We start from the raw sequence: 19,816 nt of genomic DNA, 5'->3' as shown, positions 1-19,816 counted from the left end.
AGGGGGTACAGGAGGAAATGGGAATATGTATTTTAGTCTTTGAGTCTTAGTTGTTTGTATTTAGTCTTTGTGAACCTTCTCATCTGTTCATTGTTAAAGCAAATTACATCAATTACATTACTGACTCTAGTAAAATAGAAAGCAATGTTTGAACATATTGGAACTGGAACTGGACTGTTGATGTAAATGTTATAAGCAAAATGATGTAGTCAGGGGAACTTGGCTTCAGAAATCAGTAGAAGGTGGTAGACCGTGGTACTGCAGCCAAAGAGTTTAAGAACCAGTTGCTTAGGTTGACATCAGTGATGTTATTAACTACAAATACATTTACTCAAGTACAATTATTATTAATATTATTATGATTTATTTATTTTAACATTACTGGTGTATTTCCAGTTTTCTGTACTTTTACTCCTACTCCACTACATCTCCAAAATCGTGTTATAAAATGTTTAAGAAAGAAAGAAAGAAAGAAAGAAAGAAAGAAAGATAGATAGATAGATAGATAGATAGATAGATAGATAGATAGATAGATAGATAGATAGATAGATAGATAGATAGATAGATAGATAGATAGATAGATAGATAGATAGATAGATAGATAGATAGATAGATAGATACTGTAGATAGATAGATAGATAGATAGATAGATAGATAGATAGATGAAAGAAAGAAAGAAATTGACTGAGTGATTGAAAGGGGAAGGGGGATGGGGCATGATTGACATTTCACAATGGGGCATGATTGACATTTCACATTTACATACATAAGGTATAGGCTCAGACCTATAGTGTTTGAGTGGCCAAATAAAAAATAAAAATAAAGAATCTGTTCATATTTATTCAACCAGAGGACTGCTGACATGGGCAAGATCCCAACTGTCAAAAGTTTCTACTTCCAACAGAATAGCGATCTGCTGCTGCTGATCTATTTGTGGTTGCGGCAGACATCCACTTTCCAATTTATATTTGTCTTATTTCCACCAGGGTTTTTGTCCTGTCCTCCACAGCCACTGTCACTCTGTCTGTCGGGGTCCATCTCTATGGTGTCGGTGGGTGTGCAGTCAGCATGGGAGCTCCTCTTCCCCCGTAGTAATGACCTCCTCGGGGACCTGAGTGGAGGCTGTCTGGAACGGATGGACCCTGGCTGGCTGTTCTTCGGCAGAGGAGACTTCACTTTCGGCACTTTCGTTGCGGAACAGTAATAAAGAGCCGGGATATTCTGTCCGGGTTGAGCAGGGTTGCTGACCGGTCCCTTGTTATGAGCAGCTTATAGTATCCCCCCGGCTGCACACACACACACACACACACACGGTTCAGATGAAAAGGCACTACTAACACGCTCGGCGAAGGCCCCTTCCTTCCCTTCCTTTCTCGGCGTGATGACGGGGGGGTTGAGGATCAAGAGCCAGAGAGTCACTTTGATGCTAGCCAACTATACTCTGACAGTCCCTCTCGTTAGTCTGGGGAAATGTGTGTGGTTGGCAGCGGTAACGCGGGGGCCAAACCGGTGGCTCAGCGGAGCCGTGTAAGATAAGAGACAGGATAAGATGAAGCTGAATGTGGGTTGATCCCCGGAGGGAGGGAAGTGCAGGTGTCAGACTGTTGCTGTTACTGTGGCAGCAGCAGCAGCAGTGAGAATCTAACACACAGAAGCAACAACCGGTGAGGGACAGAGTAAGAACCAAACTAAGATCAAACTAGAAAGGTGCAGTTCTGGGAGAAGTGTGGTTGCACTGATGTGAATCCATCTTATACCGCTTATGTTACATATTGTGATGTTAAGTGAACCATGACCAATCCTGAGTGATTGGACATTATATTGTCCAGATATCCGGCCTTACAACCCCGATAACCCACTAGAAAGGTGCACTTCTGGGAAATTGCAAGTGTGGTTGCAATGAGGCGAGTCATGAGGAATCCGCTGCATGGAAACCGAATTCCTCTATAATTACCATCTACCATTCATAATAAAACTCAGCATAAAAAGAAAGGAAACTTGACTTCGGTCCATTATATCTCCCCTTTAATAATACCATTGTATTGTGTTTTATATCATTTTTATGGTTGATTCGTCACCTTTACAAAGAAATACAGTTTGTAAGCATCGGGCATTCGTGGAATGAGCACCACAGCCAAACGTGTGGGTAGCGCCGACCCAAAATCTGCCAACATTCGGTCCATTAGCTCCCCTTTAATTATGCCAAATGGTATTGTGTTTGAGATCATTGTTATCGTTGATTTGTCACCTTTCATTCATTCGTGTTTCTCCGTTCGAGCGGAAAGTTAATGAAATTCTAATTTGAATTCTCTGTGAATGAAGACAAAAGATAATTCTTATTTCCTTTAATGAAACCTCTTAACTAATTGACTGCTAACATTGTTTTTCGACTCCATCCACACACACAGAAAATGTATTCACTAATAAACTAGATCTAGAAAGATGCAATTGGAAGTTGCAAGTGTGGTTGCCTGTGACGCGAGTCACACTTGCAAATGAATTCTCCCCAAGTCAATGGGGAATATTAATTCCTAATAGATTAATGGCCATATATGGAGATCTCTGCGTCAGTCCTTGTCCCTTTTATGCCTATATATGGAGATATTAAGCCCATATCTAGGATTTCCCATACTGTGTCAGGCTCATGTGATCTAGGATGACATTCATCTCCATATATGGGAAAAGATACATTTTTAATTAAAGTCAAAGGAGAGAATTAATTCAGGAACACACAAATTAAAAAATATATATATAACGTATCTCTAAGTAAACTGCACCCCTACATGTCCAGATGACGCCGGTCAATTTGACATATGGCCCAAATATTAAGCCCATATCTTTGAATGCCCATGGACATACAGTACAGTGTCAGCCTCATGGGGTCTGACGTCAGACATCTACACGATGAAGCCGGTCGATTTGACATATGGCCCGAGTGCGTGCAACCAAAACTGTGGGAGGAGTAGCGCGTCAGAAAAAGCTTATCGGGAAAGATGGCTGCAAGTCGGACAAGTACTATAGTCTGGTTGCCCTGTTAGGTCAACCACACTAATTAAAAATTAAACCTCGGTTCGAAGTGAAGCGGTGAACTTTTATTCTATGTGTTCTAGAGCTATGAACTCTGTATATACATTCGGTTCAAAGTGAGGCGGTATGTGTTCTAGAGCTTCAGAATTCAGAATTCTGAATGAATGTATGATTTTATCTGGAGGGCCGAATTGTCATGTGAAACTTGACCAATCCTCAAAGTATGGTCTCATTGGACATTTTTAATCATCCAATCATCAGACCGGGACGGACACTACACACATATTCTGGACGTACGGTACAGATAAAACCTGTTCATTCGGGACTGAAATGACCATATATGGACATGGGGGACACACATGGGACACACATTTACGGGGAGATAAAACCTGTTCATTCTGGACTGAAATGACCATATATGGACGTGGGGGACACACATGGGACACACATTTACGGGGAGATAAAACCTGTTCATTCTGGACTGAAATGACCATATATGGACATGGGGGACACACATGGGACACACAAAGCCACTCCTTGGAAGCGGCTTTCACATGGCGTGTGAAGACATGGCGTGGCTCCCATGTGGATCTCTGCCGTAGGCGTGGGCGATATGGAAAAATACAATATCACGATAATTTCCCAAGCTGCATCACGATACACGATTTTATCACGATTCTTTTTTTGTTTTTTATGGATATTTTTCAAGTTACTTGACAAAAACTAGACTCTCTGGGTTCCTTTTGGGAGGTCTAAATTGAACTTTACAAGTATGTAACTCTGACAGTATACAAATGAAACCAAATGGACCCGTAATTCATTTGTATACTGTCAGAGTTAAGTGGAGACCTTGACATTTGACATTTTGAGAACTACTGATTTAGACCAAAATGCAGGTTTAAATTGAATTCTGCAATGAATCTCTGTATTAACGATTAAACAGGATTTTCTACAAGCCTCCCCCCTCAAATTGTATCACGATATATATACGATACCTCTGAAAAGGCATATCAAGGAGACATTGTATCGTCTCAACGATAATTATCACCATATCGCCCACCCCTACTCTGCCGTCAAGGTGATAATGGTATATTGATGATACTCTTGCCCAAATATGGACGTGTTGCTAAGCATGCATGGTAACCGATTGTGTTGTGAGTGACATTCCAGAGTCCAGACTTCAACTTCCATTCACACCGAGACCTGAAGAGGTTGTGTCAAAAAATAGTCTTAGAACGTTTGTGGAGATAGAAAGGACAAATTGTCCGGCCTCAATGGAACCTACAGCTCTGTCCCCATCAGAGTCCATGTATTTCAGCAGCTTATCCCAGACTAAGCTCTCCTGTTCTGAGTGTGCCTTCACGTCTCATCCAAGCCACTGTGACCTCTGCTGCAAAACGCTGAGGAACGGACAAATCTGCTCAGAGGCCGGTCAGCGAATAGTCAGCCATGTAACGAGCCGGAAACAAGGAGACACAGACCCACTGAAATGTCGGAGTCGTCAAGAGTTCACCGAGATTTTAACTCAGCCAACAGGAGATGCAAAGAAACATCGGATGATTGACACAGGAACGAAAACTCACATCTGTAAACAGTGTGACAAAAGTTTCAGTCAGTTGGGTGGTCTTAAAAAACACCAGCGTACCCACACAGGAGAAAAACCTTTCTACTGTACACAATGTGACAAGAGTTTCAGTCACTTAAGTGCTCTGAAGACACACCAGCGTGTCCACACAGGAGAAAACCCTTTCTACTGTAAACAGTGTGACATGAGCTTCAGTCAGTTGGGTACTCTTAAAAAACACCAGCTTGTCCACACGGGAGAAAAACCGTACCACTGTAAACAGTGTGACAAGAGTTTCAGTCAGTTGTTTGGTTTAAAAACACACCAGCGCATCCACACAGGAGAAAAACCTTTCTACTGCAAACAGTGCGACAAGAGTTTCAGTCAGTTAAGCACCCTGAAGACACACCAGCGCATCCACACAGGCGAAAAACCTTTCCTCTGTAAACTATGTGACAAGAGTTTCAGTCAGATATGTAATCTGGGAAGACACCAACGTGTCCACACGGGAGAAAAACCTTTCTACTGTAAACAGTGTGACAAGAGTTTCAATGACCTGGGTAATCTTAAGAGACATCTGCATAGACACGCAGATCGCGAATAAAAACATACATCAAAGATAAAGAGGTTTAAAAAAAATGGGAGCCGAGCCCAAATGGAACCGAGGGAATTTGGACCGAACCGAATGGCCCCGAGAAAAATACAGACTTTCTAGCCCCGGCCCGAAATGGAGCCGAGAGTGATTGGATCCGACCCTAAAATGGAACGGGGGAAACGGACCCGATCTGGCCAGGTCTTTGGCCCGAACTGTGTCAGATGCTATATATAATGCTTATTTTTTTACCATTACTTTTTAGAGTTTCACCTCGCAAAAAAAAAAAAAAAAAAAAAAAACACTTCAGTGGAAGTGCAATGCTTCAGATTGGATGCGCTGAACGGGACTCCTTCAATAAGCGAGAACAGACGATAATAAGCGTAGGCTAATTACAATGCATGTCTCATTAAAAACAATATATATTTTAAAGTTGAAGGGTAAATACTCAGTATATTTTTAAATCTCTGGTCCTCTCGGATCCTTGTGGGTAAATACATTTTGGAATGCCCCGAATGGACTCGAGGCAATTAGACCCTACCCTACCCTGACCCGAGGGACAAGTGAATATTTTAGACCCGAAACGTCTCGGTTCTCGGTTCGGGTCTCGGGTTATCGGGTCCTGGAAGACCCGTGCTACCCTCTAGTTTAAAGTCAGCATGATGCATTGGATTAAATGGAGGATGCCGGCGGCGCGATGTTGTCAACGTGTAATGTAAACAAACCGCGGTCAGCGGCCAACATCCACGGACGGCACCGACGGTTACTGTAAGACAGTATAAGGCCCGAACTAGTTTGGCTTCGGCACCATACTACCCGCTTTTAACCCCCAAACTAGTTCGGCTTAGGCATAAAAAGAAAACAAGTGTGTCCACACGGGAGAAAAATCTTTCTACTGTAAACAGGGTGACAAGAGTTAAAGTAGGTTAGATAGTCTTAAAACACACAAGCATTTGTGAAACGATCCATAGTGATCTCACAGAGCTTTTAAATTCACGCTGTAGGCTACCATCAGTCAATCAGGCTGCTACGTACTGCATGCTTACAGGGAGTGAGGAGCAATGATCCGGAGTGAGGTGGTAACTGTTCATTTATGCACGTGCCGCAGGATGAAAAGAGATATTCAAGCCCACACCACTTGTGGATGCAACACATTGTGAGCTTGTTAGCTTATCCATGAATTAAATACAGAGGGCTTCCAAAGTAAAAATCATCATCACAAATACACTATAGTCTTGCATAGTACTCTGAGTCTCAGAGTCCGAACGCTACATGAGAGTCTGGAACTACGCTCCTGAAAGCAGAGTCATCATGCCACCAGCCTCAAAGTAGTGTCCTACTGCCCTATAGTAGCCACGAATCAAGAGAGAAAATGGTGATCGACTGAGAACGAGAAAGTGTGACATTTAAACAAGCAGATGAGGCAGCAACTTTGAGATAAGCTCGAGTAAAGATTAAAAACAAAATTGAATGAAATGAAATAAAGTAAAAGACTACATCTGCACACACCTTTAGGGACATCAAAGGGAAGAAATCCCACAATACCTATAGCTCGTATTGCTTAAACACTGCTTAATCTGAAAACTCGTACTGGCCTTATTCTGTCATTCACATCTGTTCTCCATGTACTTCTGCGGTTATTGAAATGTGAACACCATCGTTGAAATCAATTAGAATCATGCTTGGGCTGGTGTATGCTTGGGCTGGTGTATGCTTGGGCTGGTGTATGCTTGACATGCAGTTAAAACCCTGCCAGACATCCCCAGAGTTGCTCCAGAAATCTCACTAGATGTCTGGACCATATATCGGCCATTTTTTTTACACGCTGGAATCTGCAAACTATGCTGTCAATGTGTCTAAATATTTAACCACTTCAAACTGGGGGGAAAATTCGCCAAAAATAGTAGATATATACGGTAGCAAATTTTGGTGAACATATTTATTGGGGTAAAAAACTGAATAAAAGGTCCAGTAGTAACTTGAACATTCGAGTGGTCAATTAACACTTAAGTTGCAATCAATTAAATGTCTTTGAAGGTCCAAGATGCCATGGTCTCCATAGACTTCCATGTAATTCATAGTGCACGGATCGTGCACGCCCATGCCTAGATCATGCACCACGTGTGTGCACGCTGTTCACAGCTTTCAAACAAAAGAATCCGCTTGGAAATCCGTTAAGGCATTCATGATATAGCAGCCATTATGTTTTCTTCAGATGTAAACAAACATGGCTGCCATGTTTGAAAGAATGGGTTGGTATGGGGGTTAAACATGCAATTTCGCAATCGCGATCATGCCTAATACATTTTTTTCTTCAAAATGGCCCAAACTCGGGAAACTCGGGGTTGGCAAGAGAAGTGTTAACTCAATTACTACAGGAATATTTAACCAAATTGCTCGTCATATCTTGTTTTTTAATGGACACAGCGTGTCCATTGTGCACGATGTGCGTGCACGATCGCTACTGTAGATCCGCACGCATGTCGCTGTACAGATCCGATCACAAAAACATCCATGTCGCTGCGACCAAACGTTAGCATGCTAAACTCACAAGCTAGCTTAGAAACGCTGAAGACACGAGGCAGGATCAGGAAACAGAGAAATGGGCGTTAACATGAGATCCAACGCAGTTCCGTTTTTTTTCATATCCGTTTTTTAACTGTTTCCGGTCAAAACAAGAATCGCTACTTTTTGAGCAGATAAACGGCGCAATGTTGGATTAAATGAAAAAAGAAAAATCTGTCATATCTCGTCATTGGTAGTGAGTGAGTTAAACACTTTCAACCTGGCACTGCTGATTTGGGCATTGTTGCCATTTTCTGACAAAAACATGTTACAGGAAATGGGCATTCAGATATCGTCACTGTCGGGCAGAAACCTTGTATCTCCAAATTTCAAGTTTGTACGTTTTTTCACCAAGTAAAGCCCTGCTTCATCATACAAGGCTGTCGCACAAAGGTAGTGAAAACAGCCGATCTACAAGCACACAACGCCTCACGGTACGAGGCGTTGTGTGCTTGTAGATCTGCTGTTTTCACTAGTTTAGTTAATTTTTTAAATGATAAATAAAAAACGAACGGTCTTGGACATACAAGGTTTCCACCCGACAATGACGATATGCTAGCCTGTTGCTGAGACAGCACAGGGACAGCTGCTTAGTACAGTATATATTACAATATACTGTATAACAACCTGTTGCGTTTGATCCGCCGTGTATGGAGGCGGTAAGCATGAAAAGGTAAAGGTGGAAAAAATAAAAAACTAACAGGGGTTTCATCTCCCCCAAAGTATTTAGAAAATGTAAGATGGGTTACGAAACAAAGCAAAAGTGACAGCCAAAAGAAAAAGTAACTGCGCATGAATTCAACAGAACAGCTGCTGCAGCCCTGAGCGGAGACTAACTAACTAAGCAGAACTTGCAGCAACACACAGCAGTGAGAGCTTCTCTCATCTCCTTTAGGATTATAGACTCGGTGCTGCTGGCTGTTCCATAGTAAATCACGAGGGCACAGAAGACTTTCCTCTCCCTTAAGGGGTTAGTTGGCGTGGATCACAGCTATCGCTGCCGTCGGGAAGAAACCACTTATCTCCATATTCTACTTCTCGTGTTCTTCCCTAAATTAACGCATGGTCACAAAAGATGAAACGTTTACAAACGCATCAAAAGTGGCAGATCCGCAGATTTTGAGCTTGTAGATCTGCTACTTTTGCCCTTTTTTAATTTTAATCCTGAAAAGAATAACGGTTCTGGAGGACATCTGAGGTTCCTAAAGGCTCATTCATTCGAGGGTGAAGTGAGTACTCACTTTTTTAGGTGACAGGGTGACAGGGTGATAGGGTGATGGGGTGATGTCGGAAAGTAAAAGCAGGGAGATGTGTCGGGGTTTGCGGTGAAGCGCTCTTCACCACAACTAATGATGTAATGTTGTAGTTTTCTGACTTTAGAAAACTACACCGCGGTGAAGTGCTCTTCACCTTCTCTGGAGTATGCACTGTCTCCATCTAACATATAATTTTGGAGATGTCTGAGTGTCTGTCTGTCTGTCTCAGCGTTTCTCCTCGGTGGCTGGAGCAATTGATCTGAAATCGCATCACCATCAGCATATGAACACACCTGACATAACTGTGAAGCCCGTTTGTCACTTTCACAAATCGTATGCTGTATAATAGCATTTTTATGGTGTATCTATATCTATTTAGTCTACAGTACCTTTTGTGACCACACATGTTAAGGGAGGGGCGCTGTTGTTCAGGCCATGCACAATCACACACAAACCCACACACACACACACACACACACACACACACACACACACACACACACACACACGGGGGGGGGGAGTGTGTGTGTGGGGGGGGGGGGGGGGGGGGGGGGGGGAGTGTGTGTGTGCAGGCGGGCAGGCGGGTTCTGGCCCTGTTACAGATGTTGTCCAAAATCATGCAGATCGGTACACAGTATCTCTGTAGCCGTTAAATGGAACGGGTATTTACATTGATGCTCCTACATATTAGCATGCAAGCACCAGTTAAAGTTACTTTCCATCCCTCATATATTGTGTGCACAGTGCACATCCCATAATCCACACACTGCACATCATTTCGGAGCTCATATCTTTGAACGGGTAAGGGCTAGTTTCATCAAACTGAAGAAATCTCCCCATACATAGCTCTTATTGCTTAAAGAGGTGGTGCCATAGTTTTGTACGTTTCCTGTTTTGTATGTGTCTATGGAGTTAACGACACTCTAACAGACCCCCAGGTGTGGTTATAATATGCAAATAATCTGTCCTCCTTGGGTATTTTTGGTTACTTCCTGAAAGCTGAAGGCCTCCGAGTCAAAAGGCTCAATTGAAATACACTGATATAATGACATCATAATATCATCCCCTCCCCTTTTCACCATCCAGCGACATCTGTGGGTGTGGCTAACTTCGGCTGGGTCACCACCCACCTGAAAACCAGATAGGCTATACTTAATGAACAGGTGTGCGTGGCTACATAAAAACATACATATATTTTTTTCTGTACACTTTTTTGAATGAAAAATTTATAAAAAATAAATCTTCCTCCAAGTATAATCATAACAGGCTATTTAAGCTTTGTACTGCAATGGCAGATGACAACGGCAACCGGAAATGATCAGCGCTCGATAGATCAACCTGCCACCGTCGCAGCCGTCTCTACTACGGCAGGAGCTAGCTTTCCACGTAGCGTGGTGGACCGCAGCGGCGATTACGTCATACAGTAGCAGCCGTAGTCCCGTCTCACGTCGTGGTAGTAGAAACGGGCTCCTTAAATTCCCCAATATCTGATGATCATGATGGTTTTGCTGGTTTTGAATTGGAATCCTGAAAAGTGTAACAGTTCTGGAAATATGAGGTTCCTAACCTGACAGAGACAGTGTACAACATTGACGGCTGCTGTTCCGATGTGTCAAAGCCGCTGCCATATGGGCAGGGCGGGCAAGCCGTGCCTCCAGATGCATGTGTATCCTGTGTAACAATATCTCTATTGTAGGAGAATACATTTACATGGATAGTAAGACGTACTATTTATGAAACAGAAAATGATTGTTTCATGTATTTACTAGGGGTGTAACGATACATTTGAACAATGATTCGATACGCATCACGATACATGGTTGACGATACGATACATGGACGACATTGGTTCATTCATGGCGATACGATTTGATTCAATTAGTTAAAATAGATGGATATAGTAACTATTTAGCAAAGACATTAAATCTGTGTGAAACGTGTCAATAGAGCAGGTTTTTAAGGGAAAAATATATTATTATGGTACACTGTGATTCTTTAGCAAAGACATGGACATTATATTACAACACATGGACAAACCCGCACCTTGATATGAACACAGAGATTACACACATTTATCGATAGACCAAGGGTAGCTATATGGAATGGAAAAGTAATTAGACCCCTCTTTTTCGGTGATGTATAGTTGTTACGATCCATAGGCAAATTAAGCAATATTACACGAGAGGGTGTGCATATAACACGGATAACCGTGTTAATGCAGACCCTCGAGTGTAATATTGCGATTATACAACTGTTGCCCTTAAAAAAAAACATGTCAACTTCATTTCATTGTAATTAAGATATTCGATAGGAATTTGTAATTTTTTAATGCCACATTTAGCTACTATGTCCCTGAACGTCACATGAAAAACGCTAGCCTAGCCACCTAGCATAGTGTGGGGAGAGAGGAGCGCTTGCTGTCTTTCGTGACCAACGCAGCTGATTTCTTTACTTGATGAGAGACAGTGCAGTAGTGCTCGTTATATGCACGGTTGGAGAGCCTGTTTTCCATTGAGAGGCCGACTACCTGTTGTATAATGTTCGATTGCATCTGTTTGGAGAATAATATATACATTTCTCTTTGGTCGGTAAAGTAATAATTTATTACTGAATTGCCGTTCGGTAATGCATTATATTACTCGTTGCCACAATTAAATAATAAATTACAGCAACTAGTTACTTTTATAAGTAACTAACTGCATACTCTGGGCCATCATCTTCTATTGTTTATTGTTTTGTTCTCTTAATGTGTTGCCTTATCCTGGGCCAATGCTAACTACACAGCTACCACTGTGTGTTTTGCCAGTAAGTTTTGTCATTAACGGGGCAATCAGCAGATCGCTATAAATTGGTATAACGTGGCGCATATCGAAGACACAATTAGGTTCACACCTCTTTAACGCGCAGGCTGACTGAATTCCCACCGCGTCGTTCCCTTTTGTGCCATGGTCAATTGTTGAGATTAATTAGCATGGTAACCCCGTACAGGAGATTGGTCTTGTACTACACAATAATGCTCCCAGAGCTGCCATCTCCACGCTCCTCTATTGGTCCCTCCGACAAAAAGAAAAACAGGGATCATGAATATGTAGGAGAAGAAGCAGGAGAAAGAGCAACCCCTCCAGGCCTCATAAAAGGCTGCGTTAAAGCTCCTCTAATTAAACTGAACTCCCCCCTCCTTCCCAACAGAGAGCATGGCATTAGGGACATCTTCAGGCTTTTTCCTTCATTTGAAATTCGTCTTGTGCATCCGCATCAATGGTGGAAAAAGTACCCACTTTTTTTTTTACTTAAAGAGGAGGTGGCGCCATAGTTTTGTTGCAACCGTCACGTCGCAGTTACTATCAAAATCTCCACCGGCTGGCTGGCTGGCAGTCAGTCAGTCAGTCAGTCAGTCCACGCCACGTCACGTCACACTTTTCCCCTACTCATATCTCCATGCCAAACGTTGCACACACACACTCATTGGCTACCAAACCACAACCTCCACCCCTCATGTCTCACATGGCCCTCTTCTAGCGCCACCATGAGGCCAATTCTCGCAAAACACATTTTTGGACACTGCTCCTACAGATTTTGGCCTAAAATCACGCAAAGCGGTACATAGTATCTCTAAAGTCATGTCATCAACGTGGATCTGTCCCATTTCCCATATTCCCTCCTGATTGCCTACCATTGCCTTCTAAAGTTTGTGTATGCGACCTGATGGTCGCTTATCATCCGATTTAGGGAGTCTTACTGGTACTTTTTCTGTTTTCTATGTGTCTATGGAGTTTTACTCCAATAGACCACCGGATGGGGTTATAATGTGCAGATTTGCCTTCCCTATGTATTTGTGTTTACTTCCTGAAAGCTGAAGGCCTCTGAGTCAAAAGGCCCCATTGAAAAACACTGAGTTAATGACATCACCCACCTGACAACGAGGCATACTTAATGAACTGGTGGGTGTGGCCTCATAAAAACATTTTAACATTTTCTGTACACTTTTCTGGAAAAGATCTTCCTCCTAGTATAATCATAATACTTGATCATCATGTTTTAGGGGGGAAAACATCTTGGCACTGCATCTTAAAAAAGTATCAATCTTAGTAAAAGTATCAATACCAGGGACAGCTCCAGGGGGGCGGGGCTAGAGCCCCCCCCCCCCCCCCCCCCCCCCGCGCCGCTGATCAATACTGCAGTGTAAAAATACTCTTGTGAGGCTACGGTCTCACCAAAAGTATGACTGCCGGCTGAACTCTTTTTGTGCTCAGCCGACTGTTTTTTTGCAGCCAAAGGAATCTCCCATAACCAATAACACACGTACTGTAGCTACAACCATAGACATAGAAAGGTACAGTAGACGCCTCCTTCAGCTCTGGGGCATATGCATCGCTGTGATTGGCCAGAAGTCCCTTTTGACTGGCAGCGGTCCCTCAGTTTTTTCCGGATGTCCGGCCTCCAGTTGTTACACGTCGCTCCAATGAACTGCAGCGGCGGATGTGGAAGCTAGCTTTTTATCCACAACTTTCCCACGTCCCGTCGTGCATTGCGCAGAAGGTGTGCGGCAGTTTCCGGCGTCGCAGCCGAGAATGATCTACAACATCATCCCCCAATTCGTTTTCCCTAAGGGCTGAATTATGTCTAGGGTACCAAGCCGAGAGCCACAACATTGCAGGGGGCGACGGTGGTGTTCCAGTGACGGTTCAGATATCGTTGTTGTCGTGTGAAAATCTTGTATGTCCAAAAACCTTTCGTTTTGCATTTATCATTTTAAAAATGATTTAAACTAGTGAAAACTGTTTTCACTACTTTTGTGCGACGGCCTTGTATGATTTGCAAAAGAGCGTACAAATTTGGAGATACGAGATTTCCACCCGACAAACGACGATATACTACTGTTGTTGCTGCTCTTATACCACCATTATTACTGGGGTTGGTGGGGGCCAGACAGTAGCCCCCCGCGGGCCGCAAATGGCCCGCGGGCCGCCTATTGGGGAACCCTGATCTACAAGCTCACAACGGTTGTATCTGCGACGCGACGTGAGCTTGTATGTCTGCTGTTAACCGGAAGTGTCCCCCAGATAATGCTACTGTAAATTCTCGCGGAAACAGGTGGATATGGCTACAGCCACGTGTCACTTCCTGTGTTTTGGGACGGTCCGCCTTCGACTCGCCCGGTTGGACAGGGTGGGAAGACAAGTGCTTCAAGCATAAACGCAAGGTCTGCGCGGCACGCTGAAAGCTACGCAAGACCATAAATCCATGCCATACCCCGTTGAAATGCATTGGCGGAATCCACTCTCCTAGGCAGAATACTTTTCCGGTGTGAGCGTAAAAGTCTGGGAATTCAAAATGTACTTTAGTAAAAGAACAATAGCATCGGTCTCGTAAATGTACTTAAAGTACCAAAAGTAGAAAGTACTCATTATGCACAATGTCCTGGGAGTTTCACATTTAAAAAAATTAAATGTATAAAATGTGTTATTTTTTTGTTGTTGAAAATAGCAGATCTACAAGCTCACAATGCGTCACATCGCAACGCATTGTGAGCTTGTAGATTGTCTATTTTCAGATGGACGTAATGCTTATTTACTACTTTACACCACTGCATCACCCTCATTCTACTGCAACTACTGTCACGCAATCAATAAAGACCCAACATCATAAATAGAGAATGTCTCCCTTAAATGAATACTTGCTACTCGGTGTTGAGAGAAGGTTTGAACGCGGCGGAATGACTTGATTTAAATGCATTGAATAGCAAATGACACCACGTCTCACGGCTGGTAAATCCTTAATCCTCAGCAGTGGCCCTCAGAAAACGGCACCATGCATATACACTGATTAAATGAATTACACAAACATTCCTTTGCATAAAATAGTGGCCATTACTCAGCTCTGGCAAGGTAAACATCCCCCCCCCCCTTCTCAGTGGCACATCGCATTTTTGTTTACAGTATTCCCTAAACGACGGGCTTGCTTGTTATTCACTTTGCGTGGCCCTTGCGCTGCAGTGCAGGAGGAATCAACCGTGATAATGAACAAGGTGCTGCTGCCTATAAGAAGCACAACGCTCGGAGTCGGAGAGTAAGTTGTGTATTTCAGGTTCCAGTGTCAGTCCCCAAGATATGCTGAGGTTTTTTTGTTTCGTTTTGTTTTGTTTTCCGTTGCAGTTGTGTCACACGACACACAACTCTCCCTAAATTAATTTTGGCACACTTGTTTAAAAAGACCCACTGAGCATTTTTCGGTCTATATAATAATTTCTGGTCCACGTGAAACTGATAAGAACCTAGCTGCAGGCGCAGGTCGGCACCAAATGAACCTTGCTGTCCATAGGATACAATGGATAGCGGTCATGTTTAAAGGCCTTGTTTTTTTGATAACCTTTTTTTTTATTTTTTTATTGTATTAATATTTTTCCATTTTCCAGAAGAATTATTAAAAATAAATGAAGTTTATTGAAAAAGCACGGCCTGCTCAGGTATTAGGAGGGTATTATGAGTCATCAGAAAAAATAATGGGTGTTTTTGATGAATGTATCATGGTTAAAATGGAGTTTGAAGTTACAATGGGTGTGTATGGGGAGGCGTCCTGATTAACTCAGTGAATGCCTGACTTCACATTATTTAATGGGCCTTGATGCCAGCCATTTTGTTTAATTTCGGCTAAAGGGCTAACGTGCACGAGCGTGCACGGCCGGGCTATAAACATAGAATGGTTGGGTCGGGTTAGGGTTAGGGTTAGGGTTAGGGTTAGGGTTAGGGTTAGGGTTAGGGTTTGGGTTTGGGTTAGGGTTAGGGTTAGGGTTAGGGTTAGGAATCAACCGTGATAATGAACAAGGTGCTGCTGCCTATAAGAAGCACAACACTCGGAGTCGGAGAGTAAGTTGTGTATTTCAGGTTCCAGTGTCAGTCCCCAAGATATGCTGAGGTTTTTTTGTTTCGTTTTGTTTTGTTTTCCGTTGCAGTTGTGTCACACGACACACAACTCTCCCTAAATTAATTTTGGCACACTTGTTTAAAAAGACCCACTGAGCATTTTTCGGTCTATATAATAATTTCTGGTCCACGTGAAACTGATAAGAACCTAGCTGCAGGCGCAGGTCGGCACCAAATGAACCTTGCTGTCCATAGGATACAATGGATAGCGGTCATGTTTAAAGGCCTTGTTTTTTTGATAACCTTTTTTTTTTTTTTTTTTATTGTATTAATATTTTTCCATTTTCCAGAAGAATTATTAAAAATAAATGAAGTTTATTGAAAAAGCACGGCCTGCTCAGGTATTAGGAGGGTATTATGAGTCATCAGAAAAAATAATGGGTGTTTTTGATGAATGTATCATGGTTAAAATGGAGTTTGAAGTTACAATGGGTGTGTATGGGGAGGCGTCCTGATTAAAAGCCTGATTAGACATTTTTTTTTTTTTACTTTTTTTTTGTTTTTACTTTACTGGAGTATTTCCAATTTGCAGTACTTTTACTTCTACTCCACTACATCTCAGAGGCACATTTTGTACTTTTACTCCACTACAATTATATGGATACTTTAGTTACTAGCTGGTTTGTAGATCTTAACTTTAGTTACTAGCTGGTTTGTAGATCTTAACTTTAGTTACTAGCTGGTTTGTAGATCTTGATTATGACAAATCATATTTTTTCCCCCCTTTTTTTTACCATAAGAATTGAGTGGATCGTGCTTTATTTTTCCTGAAGTACATCTGTTGTTTTGGAGCTCTCTGTTTTGTATTAATCCCTCCTGAGCCGTTGGGAATAATTGCTGTCCCTGGTAAATCTTGGTATTGGCTTTACGGTCTGAATTAATAAAGTCGTTTTCTTGATTGGCACTGCACTGATAAGTAGTGCAGTCAGTGCCAATCTTATAAAACTTATACAATAAGTTTTATTATTTTATAAGTATTGTTATTTGTTTTACAATGAGATAACTGTGAGATACTTATGAAGCACTGACTGTTGCGTGTGTGTGTGTGTGTGTGTGTGTGTGTGTGTGTGTGTGTGTGTGTGTGTGTGTGTGTGCACGCGCGCGTGCAGCCGTGCACTTGTGTGTGCGCGTGTGTGTAACCCCTGGTGGTTTGTGTATCTCTGGTGTATCAGTTAATGAAGCTCAGCCTGGTGCATCTCTGCTGCACCTGGGGTGCGGCACAGAACCAATATGGATCGAGGACACATGAGGAGTGGAGGAGTGGAGGAGTGTGCGTCTGCGCGTGCGTGTGCGTGTGCATGTGCACACACCATGTTTTATTGCCTTTGCGGGGAACAATCGTCCCCTGGGGGATATTATAACCAGAAACATGTTGACCTAGGATACCGTCCCGGTCCCCATGAGGACAGTATAACCAGAAACATGTTGACCTAGAGGGGATACTGTCCCCGTCCCCAGGAGGACAGAATAACCAGAAACATGTTGACCTAGAGGGGATACCGTCCCCGTCCCCAGGAGGACAGAATAACCAGGGACGTGTTGACCTGGGATACCATCCCGGTCCCCAGGAGGAAGTGTTGTTTTTGCGGTAAAAAAAAAAAAGATCTGCAGAGGTTGGGTTAAAACTATGAAGAGAGTCAGTTCAAGATGAGGTATTTAGGCGTTAATATGGTTATGGTTAGGGTTTGGCATTTAGGGCTTATACTTCACAGAAATTCTCAGTTTTTAAGATGTATTGCGTAGTTGAGTGACAAAACATACTTTGCTTGAGTATTTCCAATTTCCAATACTTTTACTTCTACTCCACTACATCTCGGATCCAAACATTGTACTTTTACTCCACTAAATGAGGAGTTTTAGTTGCTAGTTACTTTGGAGATTTTGATTATCATTACAAACCATACATTAACCACTTCTCAGCCCTTCATACATTTCGGATCGCAACGAATTATCAGCTTGTACATTTGCTATTTTTAAATAATTTTTTATATGTTTGAACAGTAGATTTTGATACCAATACTTTTTAATAAACTAATAAAAAGGGGAAAAACATGACTTTTCCCACCGCTAACTCTTAGCTTAATGGTCTGCCAATCCACTGGAAATCTACTGTCTTGCCAATGGCAGTAGATTGGAGACTTGCAGACTTGTGAAGTTTTTTAAATGGCACATCTGTAAACGCACTCACTGATTTTTTGCCAGACTCAGGATGGATGCTACAAAGCGTGCGTGGGCTGCAAAAAGCCAGGCCGCCCCAGGTAATGAGCAGAGTTTGGGAGAACCAGCAGGAGGGCCCTATCTGAGGATCTATAAGGCTGCACACAGACTCATATGGGACCCTATCTGAGGATCTATAAGGCTGCACACAGACTCATATGGGACCAAGCCCTATCTGAGGATCTATAAGGCTGCACACAGACTCATATGGGACCAAGCCCTATCTGAGGATCTATAAGGCTGCACACAGACTCATATGGGACCAAGCCCTATCTGAGGATCTATAAGGCTGCACACAGACTCATATGGGACCAAGCCCTATCTGAGGATCTATAAGGCTGCACACAGACTCATATGGGACCCTATCTGAGGATCTATAAGGCTGCACACAGACTCATATGGGACCAAGCCCTATCTGAGGATCTATAAGGCTGCACACAGACTCATATGGGACCCTATCTGAGGATCTATAAGGCTGCACACAGACTCATATGGGACCCTATCTGAGGATCTATAAGGCTGCACACAGACTCATATGGGACCCTATCTGAGGATCTATAAGGCTGCACACAGACTCATATGGGACCCTATCTGAGGATCTATAAGGCTGCACACAGACTCATATGGGACCAAGCCCTACTCATATGGGACCCTATCTGAGGATCTATAAGGCTGCACACAGACTCATATGGGACCCTATCTGAGGATCTATAAGGCTGCACACAGACTCATATGGGACCCTATCTGAGGATCTATAAGGCTGCACACAGACTCATATGGGACCCTATCTGAGGATCTATAAGGCTGCACACAGACTCATATGGGACCCTATCTGAGGATCTATAAGGCTGCACACAGACTCATATGGGACCAAGCCCTATCTGAGGATCTATAAGGCTGCACACAGACTCATATGGGACCCTATCTGAGGATCTATAAGGCTGCACACAGACTCATATGGGACCCTATCTGAGGATCTATAAGGCTGCACACAGACTCATATGGGACCCTATCTGAGGATCTATAAGGCTGCACACAGACTCATATGGGACCCTATCTGAGGATCTATAAGGCTGCACACAGACTCATATGGGACCCTATCTGAGGATCTATAAGGCTGCACACAGACTCATATGGGACCCTATCTGAGGATCTATAAGGCTGCACACAGACTCATATGGGACCAAGCCCTATCTGAGGATCTATAAGGCTGCACACAGACTCATATGGGACCCTATCTGAGGATCTATAAGGCTGCACACAGACTCATATGGGACCCTATCTGAGGATCTATAAGGCTGCACACAGACTCATATGGGACCCTATCTGAGGATCTATAAGGCTGCACACAGACTCATATGGGACCCTATCTGAGGATCTATAAGGCTGCACACAGACTCATATGGGACCAAGCATATCTGAAATGTAACTGGGAGCCTGTCCTTGCGGGGCTTTAGAAGTCATCAGGAAAATCTTAAAATCAATTCTGAAACTCACAGGCAACCCGTGGAGAGCAGCTAAGATGGGATATATATATATATATATATATATATATATATATATATATATATATATATATATATATATATTAAGGGTACAACGGTTTACAAAATTCACGGTTCGGTTTGATATTTTGGTGTCGCGGTTCGATACTTTTTTGATACCAAAAATA

Source organism: Nannobrachium achirus, assembly GCF_963921795.1.
Source record: "Nannobrachium achirus genome assembly, chromosome: 22".
Taxonomy (NCBI): Eukaryota; Metazoa; Chordata; class Actinopteri; order Myctophiformes; family Myctophidae; genus Nannobrachium; species Nannobrachium achirus.
Note: the sequence above shows the minus strand (reverse complement) of the source record.